A 13,364-nucleotide genomic window follows, 5' to 3' on the forward strand; every position below is an offset into this window, starting at 1 on the left:
ATGGTGAAGATGCCCTCATGCTTTATTCTGGAAGCAGTGGGGTTTTGCCTGAGACTAAGTGCCCCGCCTCGAATTGTTTCCAGGGCAGCGGGTTCTCCAGAGGGGTTTACCCCGGGGCTGTTTAGACGTGGCCTCCCGGCCTTCCGCAGGGCCGCTCGGCCCACACTCCTGGTGCTGCCCCGTCTCCCGTCTCTCCCTTCTCCTGTCTCTTGTCTCTTACGTCTCTCCCGTCTCCCCCATCTCTGCCGTTCCCTCAGCTCCTCTGCACATTTTGTCGAGGGCACACGTCTTACTTGTGTGGCCTTATAGCGAGTGCACCTGAAAAAGCGTGTCCCCTCTGCTCTCCTTCGCGAACGTGCTCTGCTCACACGTCTACATGTGGCTCACACGTCCACAGCGAGCCACCCCCACGGAGAACCTGCCGGATTTGCAGCGGTGCTGGGCGCCTGCCGGCCCTCGGAGGGAGGCCATGGGCCCAAGGAGCAGCAGGTTCTCCTCCCGCAAAGGAGCAGGTCCCTCCGGGAATCCAGGCCTCCTCCTCCTCTGGAAGCTCCGCGGCTTGGGGGTGGAGGTCCTGAAGGCCTGTCGTGAGATCCGGTCCGGGGTGTGTGTGCGCGGCTGTGAACCGCGTGGCTCCTCAGCGTTTGCCTCCCGGCGGCCTCCCCTCCCTTGGAAATCCGGTTCTAGGACTTGTGATCTTTGATTTTTACAGATAACTTCAACACAAAATCACACCGATGGAAACGACGGTTTTTCATCCTTTTGCCTTCCATTGTTCTTGCCTCATGACAGCTCGTGGGGCACGACGCGGGCACACGCGGTGCGAGCCACGCTCCCGCCGTCACCCCTGGGCCCGTCAAGGACGGCGGGGACTTCTGCACAAACACCCACTGGCCTTCCTTCTTCCCGGCAGCAGCTTTACCAGTGATTGTGAACGGGCGTCAACTCTATGAAGCGCCTTCCTACGTTTGCAAGAGGGTCACCAACTTGCCGCCCTTCGTCCTCTCGATGTGGCAATTACACGCCTTGACCTTGCCCCACGAAACAGTCTTGCATTCTTGGAGTAACGCCACTGTCCCTGGCGCACAATCATTCAGTCACCGGATTCGGTTTAGCCCAGGTTAGTTTGCGGTTTTTACAACTGTTCCTGGACCATGTGAGTCAATCCACAATCGGAGTCCCACCGCCCCCCCCCCCCCCAGGCAGCCGGCTGTGCGGAACGAGGGGACCAGGGCCGGTGAGTCACACGCTGGCCTGCTCACTGCATTGTCACTAACAATAGAAACTTTCACTCAGAAATCTTTGCTAGTTTCATAAGTTTAAGAACCTGTGAGGGCACCTGGGTGGCTCAGTCTGTCGAGCATCCGACTTCAGCTCAGGTCATGATCTCACAGTCCGTGAGTTCCAGCCCCACGTCGGGCTCTGTGCTGACAGCTCAGAGCCTGGAGCCTGCTTCCGATTCTGTGTCTCTCTCTGTGACCCCCCACCCCCCGTTCATGCTCTGTCTCTCTCTGTCTCAAAAATAAATAAACGTTAAACAAACAAACAAACAAACAAAAAAAAAACGTGTGGCTGACAGGGACCAGACAGCTGTGGAAGCTGTTACAAAGTGGATCTGATCCTTGATCAACTCTGTGGTTTGGTGTGCCGGGTTTTATTTCAACAGGCCACACGTTCAGCGTTAGATATTTTACACCTTAGTCTTCGGGGAAGGAGGATACCCCCCTTTGAAATCATGGAGAATGGGTGGAGGCGTCTGCATGCTGGGCAGGAAGCCAAGGGGAGGGGCACCGCCCTGGGACGTCCCTCCCCCAGGGCGTTAAGGACAGGATGTCACCCTGAAGCCCTGGGGCCCCTGGTATTGTGGAGGGGGAGGGGATTGGTTGTTGTGACACACGCCCAGCTTCTGCTGTTCCCTGGAGCTGAGGACCGGCCACAGCAGGTGAGGGCGGGCCCTGGGCTGTCCCGTGATCACCAAAGTCATTAACCTTTGTCTTAAACGGGGTGGTTTGTTTTCATGAAGGAGCCTGAGCCGAGTTACTGAGTCATCACAAGTCACGGGATGGGATGTTTGATGCTTCCCCGCCTCCCCGCCCCCCCATTCCTGGACTTCACCCCCACGGAGTCGCCTCTGATCTGTTATCTGTCTTTCCTGTGCCTCTGCCTTCCCAGGGGAAGGGGGAGCACTGTCTCTGCTGGGTCAGGGGGCTGAGGAGGCAGAGGGAGGAGAGATGGAGACAGACGGAGAGTTGGTGCCCCTCTGTCCTGCTGCCCGGCACCAGCAGGTGCCCAAGGTGATAGCATGCATTGGCAGGAGGCTCTGTGCCCACAGGCTGTGCTCACTGGAGCAGTTGCCCACCCCCCTACAGTGCAGCTGTCACTCACCCTGGCCCAGAGGGAGGCCAGAGTCACCTGGAGTCCCATCCCTGGCTGTTTGTTTACTGCGAGTTATCAAGAGAAACGGTTGTTACTGACCTGGGTCTTTGAGGACATCCCCCCAGATAGGCTGGGAGGGATGCCCCGATTCTGCCTTTGCTGTGATAAGAGCGGCCCTGGTGGGGGCGGTGGGGGGCGGGGAGCCTCCCCGGGAGGCCCAGGGTCCAGGCACAGCCTCCCCAGCATATTGTGCAGCTGGGAAAGCAGACATGGGGTTGGATGGAGGGTCTGGGGTAGTTTTGTCCAATGAGTAGTAATTGGGCACATTTCTACTTCTATAACTTTCGTGATCACAAAAGTAACACATTTTTGTAACCTAGTTGGCAAGTGCAGAAAGGAGCTGAGTAAAGGGTGTTCATTACCTCACCGGGCACGGGGTGTGGGCAAATCCCGCGACAGCATTTTCTTCTGATAGATGTGCGCGTGCACCCCAGCCACCTATACGTTCTGACACACGTACTCACGACGGGGGTCTGTGCTTACCGTACGGTGCTCATCCCACCCCATAAAACGCCACGGCGCACGGGGCCTGCGCTGGGATCCTTCGTTACCTGTTTCTCTATCGCTGGGCAGTTATGTCGTTCTGGGTTTTATATATTGCAAATATCGCTGCACTAAACATCTTTGTTTAAATACCCTTTTCCCCATCTTTTGACTTTGGGGACACATTTTTCTGCATAGAAGACTATGAAAACTGCTTTCTGGAAAGATCTCAAAGCAGGAGCGTCCACTTCACGCAACGCCTTGGAAGCAGTGGGTATCGTTTTAATTTTTGCCGATTCAATGAGTAGGAGTTGGTATCTTAACAGTATTGGTTTGTGTGTCCGATTCCTGGCTATACTATTTATTTCTTCGTGTGTTTCTTTAGCTATTTGAAAATGTCCATTATAAATTGCAAGGCCCCCTTTTTCTGGAGTGAGGGCCTCTGGGTAGTTGTCTGGCCCCTCATGTGTTTGGGCCTCCGTCCCTCCTCCCCGCGTGATCGGGTTCTGGGATGGGCCTCTCCGGACCTCTCTCCCCACCTCCCGATCAAGATGGCCCCCAAGCCCCCTGGGCTATCAGCAACCTCCACGGGCTGGCGTCCCTGAGCCAGACTCTTGGGGGAGACGCTGTCCCTCAGTAAGAAGCGCCCAGAGGCCGGGAGGGTGGGGTTCCCACCTGTGGACATAGAAATCCCAAGGGCGTCCCAGCTGGAGCTCTTGATGGGATCAGTGCCCGGGAGGAGGACAGTCTCGGCTTGAGGACCGCAAGAGACACAGATGCAGGTGAAGGTCCAGCCAGGTGAGGGCAGCCCAGGAATCCAGAGGGGCCCGGGAGGGAGCCTGGCCTGCAGGACAGCGCTGTGTGAGGGCCCAGGGCCCAGGGAGGGGGAAGTCAGACCGTCGGATAGTCTGGGGCAGCACCCGTGTGTGGGGCCAGGAGGCAGCAGCGGGCAGCGGAGACCGGGGCTGTGGAGAGGGCAGACGTGGGGCTGCCTGGCCATCCTGCTCCCACGTCTACCCTGTGTGGTCACTGGGCCCGGGAGCTGGTTTCCGGAAGACTGGACGCCGCCGAGGAAGGCAGTGTCTGCCCGGGGCGCGATCCGCGAGCAGGACTGGGGAGGCCACAGACGGCCGAGCCCAAACTTCAAGGAGGGACGTTACAATAGGTCTGGGGGTTCCAGTCATGCCTTGGAGCAGTTTCTGGAACTTCAAGTGAGGCTCAGAGAGGACACTTTGCCTCCGTGTGGGATGACGTGAGAGGATGGGGAGGGGCCGGGAATGGGTGCCCCCAGTGCCACACCCCTGCTCCCCTGCTCCCCTCACACAGACCTCGGCAGGAGGGTGGCAGGGTGGGGGAAACGGAGTCCCGGGCACATGAATTCCTCCTAGGCTGGAGGCCGAGCGGAGACCGACCCCTGTCTTCTTTCCTCCCTGCTGCTGCCACCAGGCCCCTCTGACGGCAACTCCTGCCTGTCCCCAGCCCCCCACGAGGTTCCACCAGCCTCTCCCCAGGGTGGCACCCTTTCCCCCTGGGGGATCCAGGGCCCATCGAGGGCTGGGGGTGGGGGTGGGGTGGTTGGTGAAAAAGCCCAGACCCCAGAGCAGGAGCCCAGAGAAAGTCAGAGCACAGTGGGCCCTGGGCTCCAGGGGGCCCTGACATGTAGGGGGGTCCTCACATCTGTCCACCTGGCCCCAGGGCCTGTGGGGGCAGAGGGCAGTCCTGCCCACACGCTGTCACTAGGTCCTCCCCGCTGCGGGCATTCCCAGAACTCGGTCAAATTGTTTTCAAGGGGACGCACTCGATTAACCATCAACCTGGGAGAATGACTTCTCAGTGGACTCCGGGCTGCTGGTACTTTTCCAGAGCCACTGTGCCCCAGTCCCCACCCAGTGTCCCTGGGAGAGTTCCCAAGCTGTGGCAGAAGGAGTCCAGGAACCCCACCTTTGCACCTGCGGCCTTATGGGGGTCCCCCCACAGCACCCCGCAAGGCACCATCCCAGTTCCCAGTTCAGACCCCTTCTCCCCAGACCTCCCGCCCCCCTCCCCCCGACCCAGGCTCAGTCCAGAGCACCCCCAGTGCCTTCCCGTACTCCCACCGCTCAGTGATGTTCCAGATCCCTCCTCAGGGCCTGAGGGACCCGGCCCTGGGGCTGCCCCCGACTCCCTCCCCACTGTGGACCCTTAGGTGCACACAGATGATACAGAGTAGGTCCAGGGGCTCTGCCTGTGGGAGGGGTGCCCCGAGCCCACACGTCAGTGCATTTGTGCTCTCGAGCTGACCACGGAGGCTTCGGCAGGGCACCAGGGCGCAAGCCAGCTGGTTTCCGGGGAGCAGGGCAGCCGCGCGTGAGCACGTCGGTCACTAAAAGGACATTTGGCTTCAGGCTCCTCGTGTGGACCTTTGACAGGCAGAGTGAGCCTGTGGGGCAGGCTTGCTGTGAACAGGTGCACGTTCAGGAATGTAGGTGGGGGTGGGGAGCGCGTTCAGCACTGTTTCTCCGGGGACCAGGGCTGGCTGCGCCCAAGGCACCAAGCGGCAGACCGCACCCGGAGCCCAGCGGGCCGCGGGACGGAGCGGTGATGCTCGCACTGTGCCCGTCTGGGTTTGCTGTGCTCCCACGGCACTTACTCGCCTGCCTTCCACGAGGGGCCACAGCTGAGCAAACGGGGGCGCGTCCATATGGCCGTGCTCATAACACCCTCCACACCACAGCCCGGGGCGGCCCTCCCACGGGGGTGACCAAGCGCTCCCTGGGCACCGCTCCGTGCGGGCACCCTGTGTGCCTGACGGGACAGCAGACACCGGCCACGATCACTGCCTGCGTCCGCGGAAGTGAGCAGGAGTGGAGAGGAGCCTGCGAGGAGCCCCAGGGACCCCACAATCAAGGATGGCCACGGGAGTCAGGTCTGGAGAACAGGCCAGAGAGATGAGCAGGGGGCAGGCCCGCAGGGGGGTGGTTCATCACCCAGAGAGTGAGAATTATTCCACGCCGGGAGGCGGGGTGAGGAGACCCCTCAAAGGTCCTGCCTGTGGGAGAAGTATGAATGGAGAGGGCAGGGGGAGGCCCTGGCCCAGGGAGGGAGCACTGGGGATGGGCTCACTTGGGCACCGACGGGACCCGAGATTGCCAAAGGGGAGTGGGCTAAGAAGACCCCCATCTCCCAAGATGCAGCTGCCCCGGTACAGGTGTGGCAGGTGTCCTCCTGAAGACAAATCTGCCCGCCCCCCCCCAGCACAGGTGCAGGTGTCTCCTGAAGAGGCAGCCACCCGCCTCCCCAGCCTCACCCCTCCAGCACAGGTGCAGGCGTCCTCCTGAAGAGGCAGCCACCCCCCCAGCCTCACCCCTCCAGTACAGGTGCAGGCGTCTCCTGAAGAGGCAGCCACCCTCCCCCCCCAGCCTCACCCCTCCAGCACAGGTGCAGGCGTCTCCTGAAGAGGCAGCCACCCGCCTCCCCAGCCTCACCCCTCCAGCACAGGTGCAGGCGTCCTCCTGAAGAGGCAGCCACCCTCCCCCCCAGCCTCACCCCTCCAGCACAGGTGCAGGCGTCCTCCTGAAGAGGCAGCCACCCTCCCCCCCAGCCTCACCCCTCCAGCACAGGTGCAGGCGTCTCCTGAAGAGGCAGCCACCCTCCCCCCCAGCCTCACCCCTCCAGCACAGGTGCAGGCGTCTCCTGAAGAGGCAGCCACCCTCCCCCCCAGCCTCACCCCCCCCCCCAGCCAGGTGCAGCAGGCGTCCTCCTGAAGAGGCAGCGCCCTCCCCCCCAGCCCCAGATGCAGGCATGGCAGGTGTGCCCCGCGACTCCATCGCAGCTGCTGGAGGACGCAGAATGGAGGTGGCTGGGGGTCAGTGACCGGGTCACGACGCCCGCGGCTAGAAGCCAGAGTGGGTCTTTAAAAGGTGAGTGAAGAGTAAGATGGAGAGGACGCCCCGAATGGAGCGTCACCTCCTCACGTTAAACCGCACCTTTCCCAGGAGCTCATGAAGACAGAAGTTAATTCCTTCAGGAGAGTTGCCCTGACCGAGGGGAGAGGAGACCAGAACAAGCCAGGCGACAGGCAGGTGTTGGGTCCTCAGCCCACCTGCCCCTCAGGCTGTAGGGGAGAGGCCGAGAGAGGCAGGGGAGGGGCTGCGGAGGGGCGGAGGGGGTGGCTCTGAGGGTCAAGAGCCACTCCGGGCTTCTGGAGGCTTCCGGCAGGTCTGGGGGTATGGGCCTTCTGGAGACTTCTGGCAGGTCTGGGGGTGTGGGCACCTTGAAGGGCTGGGCGCAGGAGGGGGGCAGTAAATCAAGCAGGAGCTCCCAGAGCTCCTGGGGACCCTCTTTTGAGACAGAGGGTCAGAGAGCACCCCTGGGGGAGATGCGGGGCCGGCCTGGAGCGGTATTCAGGAAGCTTGGAGGATGGGGACAGGAGGGTCACCTACCGCCCTCGCACTTTCACCGGGGCTGTGTCTAAGGTTGGTGCTTGGGAGAAGGTTCTAGAGCATGAGGACAGGTGAGGGCAATGGGGGAAGGTTGACGACGGAGGCGAGCCTGCCCAGGATGTCAGGCCCTGAGGCGGGCTGGCCAAGGTCCGACTGGGGAGAGGCCAAGGGCACTCAGCGGGCCAGCTGGCAGCACAGCCCTGGACTCTGGGCCGGACTCGGGGCTGGGGGTCAGACTGGACCCCGGGAGCAGGGGGTGGGGGTGGGGGGTGGTAGGCCTGTGGTGTGGTCTTTAGTGGTGGCCAAGGTTCAGAGGGCAAGGCCACTGGCTGGGAGGCTGGAGGGTGGGGTGGCAATGCCTGAGTCAGCTCTCCGAACAGGTAAGGAGCTGAGAAAGTTGTCACATAGGGCAGAGAGCCTGGCCAGAGTCTTAGGAGGAGGGACCCCGACTCAGAGAGGTCAGAGGCCAGAGGTCAGAGGGAGGGAGAGGAGTAGCTTGGGCGGCGGTTTGGGAAAGGCAGAGTCGGTGATGGCGGGGAGCAGGGCAGACCCTAAAGTCCAAGGGGCATCCGGGGACACACCTTCCTCATGTTCTCAGCCAAGCGCCCCTTGGTTCTCTCTCCACGCTCAGGAGCCCAAGTGTCTCTCCAGGGACAACTACAGGCTCCTTGCTGGCATCGCGTCACGTGAGAGAAGCCAGGTCCTCCCCTCCCCCTGTCACCATCCGGGGACTCTGTCTAGGATCAGCCCTCGAGGCCCATCCCTCCGGGTTCACCTTGGCCGCGGGGCAAGGCCTAACCCCGCCACAGACCTTCAACTTCAGCGAAAACCCGGCAGAAACCGTAAAACACTGGAACAGCTTTTTTGGGTCTTGGGAGATGGAGACAGAAAGTGCCCTGTGGCAGAGAGTTTATAAGGGCCAGAGCCACAGGCTTAAGGAAGTCCTTTGGAAAGAATCGCCATTGGGGTGCCCAGGGGGCTCAGCCAGTTGAGAGGCCAACTTCGGCTCGGGTCATGATCTCATGGTCCGTGAGTTCCAGCCCCACGTCGGGCTCTGTGCTGACAGCTTGGAGCCTGGAGCCTGCTTCGGATTCTGTGTCTCCCTCTCTCTCTGCCCCTCCTGCCCCTCACTCTCAAAAATAAAACAAACGTTAAAAATAAAAAAAAGAAAGAATTGGCGACTGGTGCAGGCAAAAATAACGAATGTGGGTCTACAGGAGACAGGTCACCGTGCTGGGTGCTGGGTGCAGGTTCAGTGATCTGCACGGGATGTGCCGGCTGGGCAGGTCTACAAGCTCCCGTCCCAGGGCGCCTGGGGGCTCCGTCGGTGAAGGGCCCGACTCTTGGTTTTGGTTTAGGTCATGATCTCAGTTTGTGAGTTCAAGCCCCGAGTCAGGCTCTGTGCTGACAGATCCTCTCTCTCTGCCCCTCACTTCTGCTCCCCCCGGCCCCCCCCCCCCCCGTGCCCTCTGTGTCTCAAAATAAACTCACTTTAAAAACTCAGGTCACATGCAGGTGTGGGCTCCACGCCAGCTTGGGGCCGCCTGTGTCCTTCGCATCAGCACAGCTCCGAGCCCGAGGCTGGCCTGCCTGGCAAGCTCCGCAGGACAGCCGCACGCCTGACTCAGACCATCCCATCCGGGGCTCTGCCCACAAGACTGGATGGCCCACAGAGGGCGTGTGGAGCCCGCGTGTGGACTGGAGAAGAGTGAGGGGCCCGAGGCCCCTGGGGACGAGGGGCCCCTGGCGGTGGTGACGGGTGGCACTCACCCCACAGAGTGATGGGTGTACTCCCTCCAGGCCCCGGGGACTTGGGGGACACTTGGGGGCTCATAGTCCGCAGGAGACGGACGGCGGGGTAGGAGCCCCTGGCGCTTACGCGGTGCTGGCCGAGGTCACTGACTCGAGAGCGCTCAGCTCTCGGTGCTTACTTTAAAAGCTGCCCTGGGAAGAGCAAGACGGAACGGGTGAGGGGGTTCCCGAGCTCGGGTCGTGTCCAAATGTCCACACTCCGGATGCCAGCAGGTGGCCATTCGCCACGGGCCCGGGCAGCAGCTCAGAAGGAGTTGTTTTTCTCATCACCGCGGGGCCATCCAGGGACCCACCCGCACCCCATCCCCTCCGGCCTGCAGCAAGCCAGGGAAGTGTGCAGGGGTCGGGGCGCCAGGGGAGGGTCGGCTGCCCTTGGTTCCAGCAAAGCCACCGGCTGAGCAGTAATGGGGAAAGGAGGGTCCCGGCACATTCTCTGCTCTGAGCCACCGCCGTCCTAGGAAATACTCCAGCAGGCAGCCAGACCACCTCTGTGGGCAGCCCCTCCTGCTGGAGGAGGGGATGGGGCCCTGTCCCTTCAGGTTCCCCAGACCCTGTGCACTAGGGGGTGATATGCTCAGCCGAGGGGGCTTCAGGGAAGGAGGTCCTGAGGAGGGGGAGGGGGTCTTGACGAGGAGGAGGGGTCCCTGAGGAGGGGGGAGGGGCCCCTGAGGACGGGGAGGGGTCCCGTGGAGGGGGAAGGGGTCCCGTGGAGGGAGAGGGGTCCCGTGGAGGGAGAGGGGTCCCTGAGGAGGGGGAGGGGCCCCTGAGGAGGGGGAGAGGTCCCCGAGGAGCGGGAGGGGGTTCTGTGGAGGGGGGAGGGGTCCCAGAGGAGGGGGAGGGGGAGGGGGTCCTGTGGAGGAGGAGGGGTCCCTGAGGAGGGGGAAAGGATCCCATGGAGGGGAAGGGGCCCCTGAAAGGGGGAGGGGTCCCTGAGGAGGGGGGAGGGGGAGGGGTCCCTAAGGAGGGGGAAGGGTCCCGAGGAGGGGGAGGGGGTCTTGAGGAGGAAGAGGGGTCCCCAAGGAGGGGGAAAGGATCCCATGGAGGGGAAGGGGCCCCTGAGAAGGGGGAGGGGGTCTTGAGGAGGAAGAGGGGTCCCCAAGGAGGGGGAAAGGATCCCATGGAAGGGAAGGGGCCCTTGAGGAAGGGGAGGGGCCCCTGAGGAGGGGGGAGGGGGAGGGGCCCCTGAGGAGGGGGAAGGGGTCCCATGGAGGGGGAGGCAGCAGAGGAGACCCCGTGGAGCAGAAACCCCCCACCGCAGCACAGATACACCCAGAACAAGGAGTGTGTGACCCGGGTGACCAGACCCCAGGAATGGCGCATCTCTGCCCCGGGGGAGACCCCTGGGAGGGATGGGGAGAGGCCCGCTTCTTCTCTCCAATCGGGAAACCCGATGCAGCTGCCCAGACTGCCTTCCGTCTTTCCACAGGGGTGCAGGTGGGCACAGAGGGCGTGGGGTCGGGCGCCTTCTCCTGCCACCTGCGAAGCTAGGGCCCCCCTCTGGGCCTGCTCCCCTCCTCCGGTGATAGTTTAAGTGACTCCTCTGTGACAGGGACCATCAAAGGCCACCATGTGTTTTGAAAGCCCCCTCTAAGCTGTGTGCTTATTCCCTGACTTCACACTCTGCTTAGACAGTAAACGCTGGTGTCTCTATTTGACGGGCGGCAGCGTGGGAGCCAGCCTGGTGACATTCACAGACTCAGAAGCACACGCTGGAGAGTAAGGGTGCCACCAGCCCCACCTCAGACATGGATGGGACCCCAGTGACGGCCTCCCAGATCTGAGTGTCGTGTTGGGACAAACAGGGCAACCAGGGGAAGGCACGGCATCAGTCAGAGCCCAGCCTCCTCCCTCCCAGCCTCCCTCCTTCCCAGCCTCCTTCTGCTCCTGCCCTGCCAGCCACAGCATGGGTGATAGAGAAGCCACCACTGCAGCTTCCCCTTCCAGGAGAGCTGAGTTGGCTGTCAGAGGCCTCCTGTCCCTCTGAGCTCTCCACACAGGTCCTCATGGATTCGGTGCCCCGCCCCCGGGGAGCCCCACCGTGCACCCCCCCAGCCCTGTGCATTTTACATGCACCAACGCCCTTGGAGGTGGGAGCTGCCAGTGTTCTCACTTACCAGATGAGGAAACTGAGGCACGACAACGTTAAAGACCTTGTCCCGAATCATGGCCGGTCATGCCCCGCGCCCGTCTGCCAACTCCTGGAGGGTGGGAACCATTCTGCTCCCATCCGTGTTCCTCACCAGGACGGAGATGACCCCAGAGCACCTGAGTCAGATCTGGTGCCTGAATGAAGTGGTGGCAGCGTGGATAGATGGAGGGATGGCGGGTGAACGAATGCGCACAGGAACGGCCGACGCGTGACTGACACAGCTTCTCGTGGACCTGCTCCGGGACAGGCTCACGGACTGCCCAGCTCCAGCCCCGCCCCCAGATCTGTCCACACAGGGGTGCACGGGGATCCGTGCCAGGGACTGGGCCAGCAGTGCAGGAAGGGCGCCCAGCAGGGCAAGGAAGCAAATGGAGGAGACCTGCTGGGTGGGTCCCAGCCCCCACTTCGGCCCTGCAGTCCCCCAGAGCCCCTCTGGACAGAGGCCCAGGAGACAGGGGAGAAAGGGGCGTGCAGGTGCGTGCCCAGTGCGCAGAGCTGAGCGGCATTCAAGGGGGGCCGGAGCAGAGATGACACCGAATAACTGCGCAGATCCTGGCAAACAGCTCCCTGCAGAGGGGCTTGTTCTGGAGCCCAGGGAGGTGTCCTCGTGGCCCCGAGGCCCAGGCAGGGGTGGGGACGAAAGGCGGCACGTGGGGGAAGTTTTCCAGAAACCAGTGACCCTTTGAGCGGGACCTCCTCCTCAAATAAAGAGCCAACATCCCATCTTCCCTGGGGCTAGGGGTGTCCACAAGAAAGAGTATACGGAAGGTAGGTGTGCAACCCCTCGGGAGCGTTCCTAGAGGGAGGGGAGGCCCTCTCCGTCCCCTTCTTCCTTTCTGCTGGCTGGAAGGCACATGGGATGACTGGAGTCTCAGCAGCCATCTTGGGCCATAAGGATGAAGCCCCTGCTGCTGACACCGGAGCAGTGAGTCAGAGAGACCGAGGAGCCTGTGTCCCTGACACCTGGAGCCCTGCACTGGCCCTGTGCCCCTCCTATGGGCTTCTCTGATGAGACAGAAACAAGCTTGGGCGAGTCTAAGGCACTTGGGGTGGAGCAGGAGAGGGGGTTACGTGCACTTCCTCTCCTGGCCTAACAGACACTGTCCTCCAGGAAGCTTTGCTGACGCGCTGTCTGCATAAACCAGCAGAGGGCGCACACACTCAGAGAAAACGAGGTCACACACACGCGCGTGCACGCACGTCTGCAGGTGAACACACACACACACACACACGCGCCTGAAGGTGCACACACGCACGTGCACACGCACCTGCAGGTGCACATACATGCGCACGCGCACACACACGGCCCCCACGACTCCCCTTGGGACTGAAGTTTGTAGACTAGTGATGAAAGCTGCACACATCTGCCAGCACTGAGAAGTCCCGGCATTATGAATGCTACCGGTCAGCGCACAGATGCGAACTTCACAGACCGCAGAGTAAGGTAGTGATGTCACTGGGCACCAGGAAGAGCAGGGCCATCAGATGTGATCTGCCCTTGAGCTTCTCGGCCTCGAGGACGGTAGCTGAGGATGAGGGAAAGGGTCACATTCTGTGAGAACGTGGCCTGGCCCCTGGGGAGGCTGGTTGGGAGCCCCTCACCCCGGGTTCTGCAGGCTGAGGTCAGGCGGAGCCCCGTCTCAGAGTGACCCTGCTTCCTGGACCAGGGGTTGCCTTTCTTTGTCCACATGGGGGTCTGAGGGCGGCCTCCGCCATTCCCTCCGCCTGGCCCCTCCCCAAACTGGGGCCCAGGTGACCTCTGGAGGCAAGAAAGGGGCCGCTGGGCCGTGGGAAGGGAGGTGGGCACAAGACGGGTCAGAGGGCTCCCTGAAACGGGCCGGGAAGAGGGGCTTCAAGCACCTGCTATGGGGACAGCGGAGGGGGGGATCCCGGGGGGGGACACTTCCCACTGATGTTGTCCTTCCTGATAATATACCTGTGAGAGACTGACCCTCAGGAGGAGTGACCCTCTGACCCATGACCTGCAGCCCGTCGTCTATGGCAACCGGCCAGGGTGCCCCGCAGCCCAGCCAGCTCTGCCCCAGGTCCCCCCTGGTTGACGC

General features: G+C 62.2%; 1 long non-coding RNA gene across 7 annotated transcripts; it reads left to right on the forward strand.

Annotated features, from left to right (window-relative positions):
* Nucleotides 1-1,910: 1,910 nt before the first annotated feature.
* Nucleotides 1,911-8,843, forward strand: LOC113603606 (uncharacterized). Of its 7 annotated transcripts, none has more exons than XR_008290158.1 (7): nucleotides 1,911-1,942; nucleotides 3,118-3,189; nucleotides 5,633-5,824; nucleotides 6,638-6,818; nucleotides 6,894-7,116; nucleotides 7,153-7,373; nucleotides 7,972-8,843. It is a non-coding gene; the product is annotated as an uncharacterized LOC113603606 (long non-coding RNA). The 7 variants fall into 7 exon arrangements; XR_008290159.1 differs by having other exon boundaries at nucleotides 1,928-1,942; nucleotides 3,121-3,189; XR_008290157.1 differs by lacking the exon at nucleotides 1,911-1,942 and having other exon boundaries at nucleotides 2,228-3,189.
* Nucleotides 8,844-13,364: the final 4,521 nt, after the last annotated feature.

Source organism: Acinonyx jubatus, chromosome A1, assembly GCF_027475565.1.
Source record: "Acinonyx jubatus isolate Ajub_Pintada_27869175 chromosome A1, VMU_Ajub_asm_v1.0, whole genome shotgun sequence".
Classification (NCBI taxonomy): Eukaryota; Metazoa; Chordata; class Mammalia; order Carnivora; family Felidae; genus Acinonyx; species Acinonyx jubatus.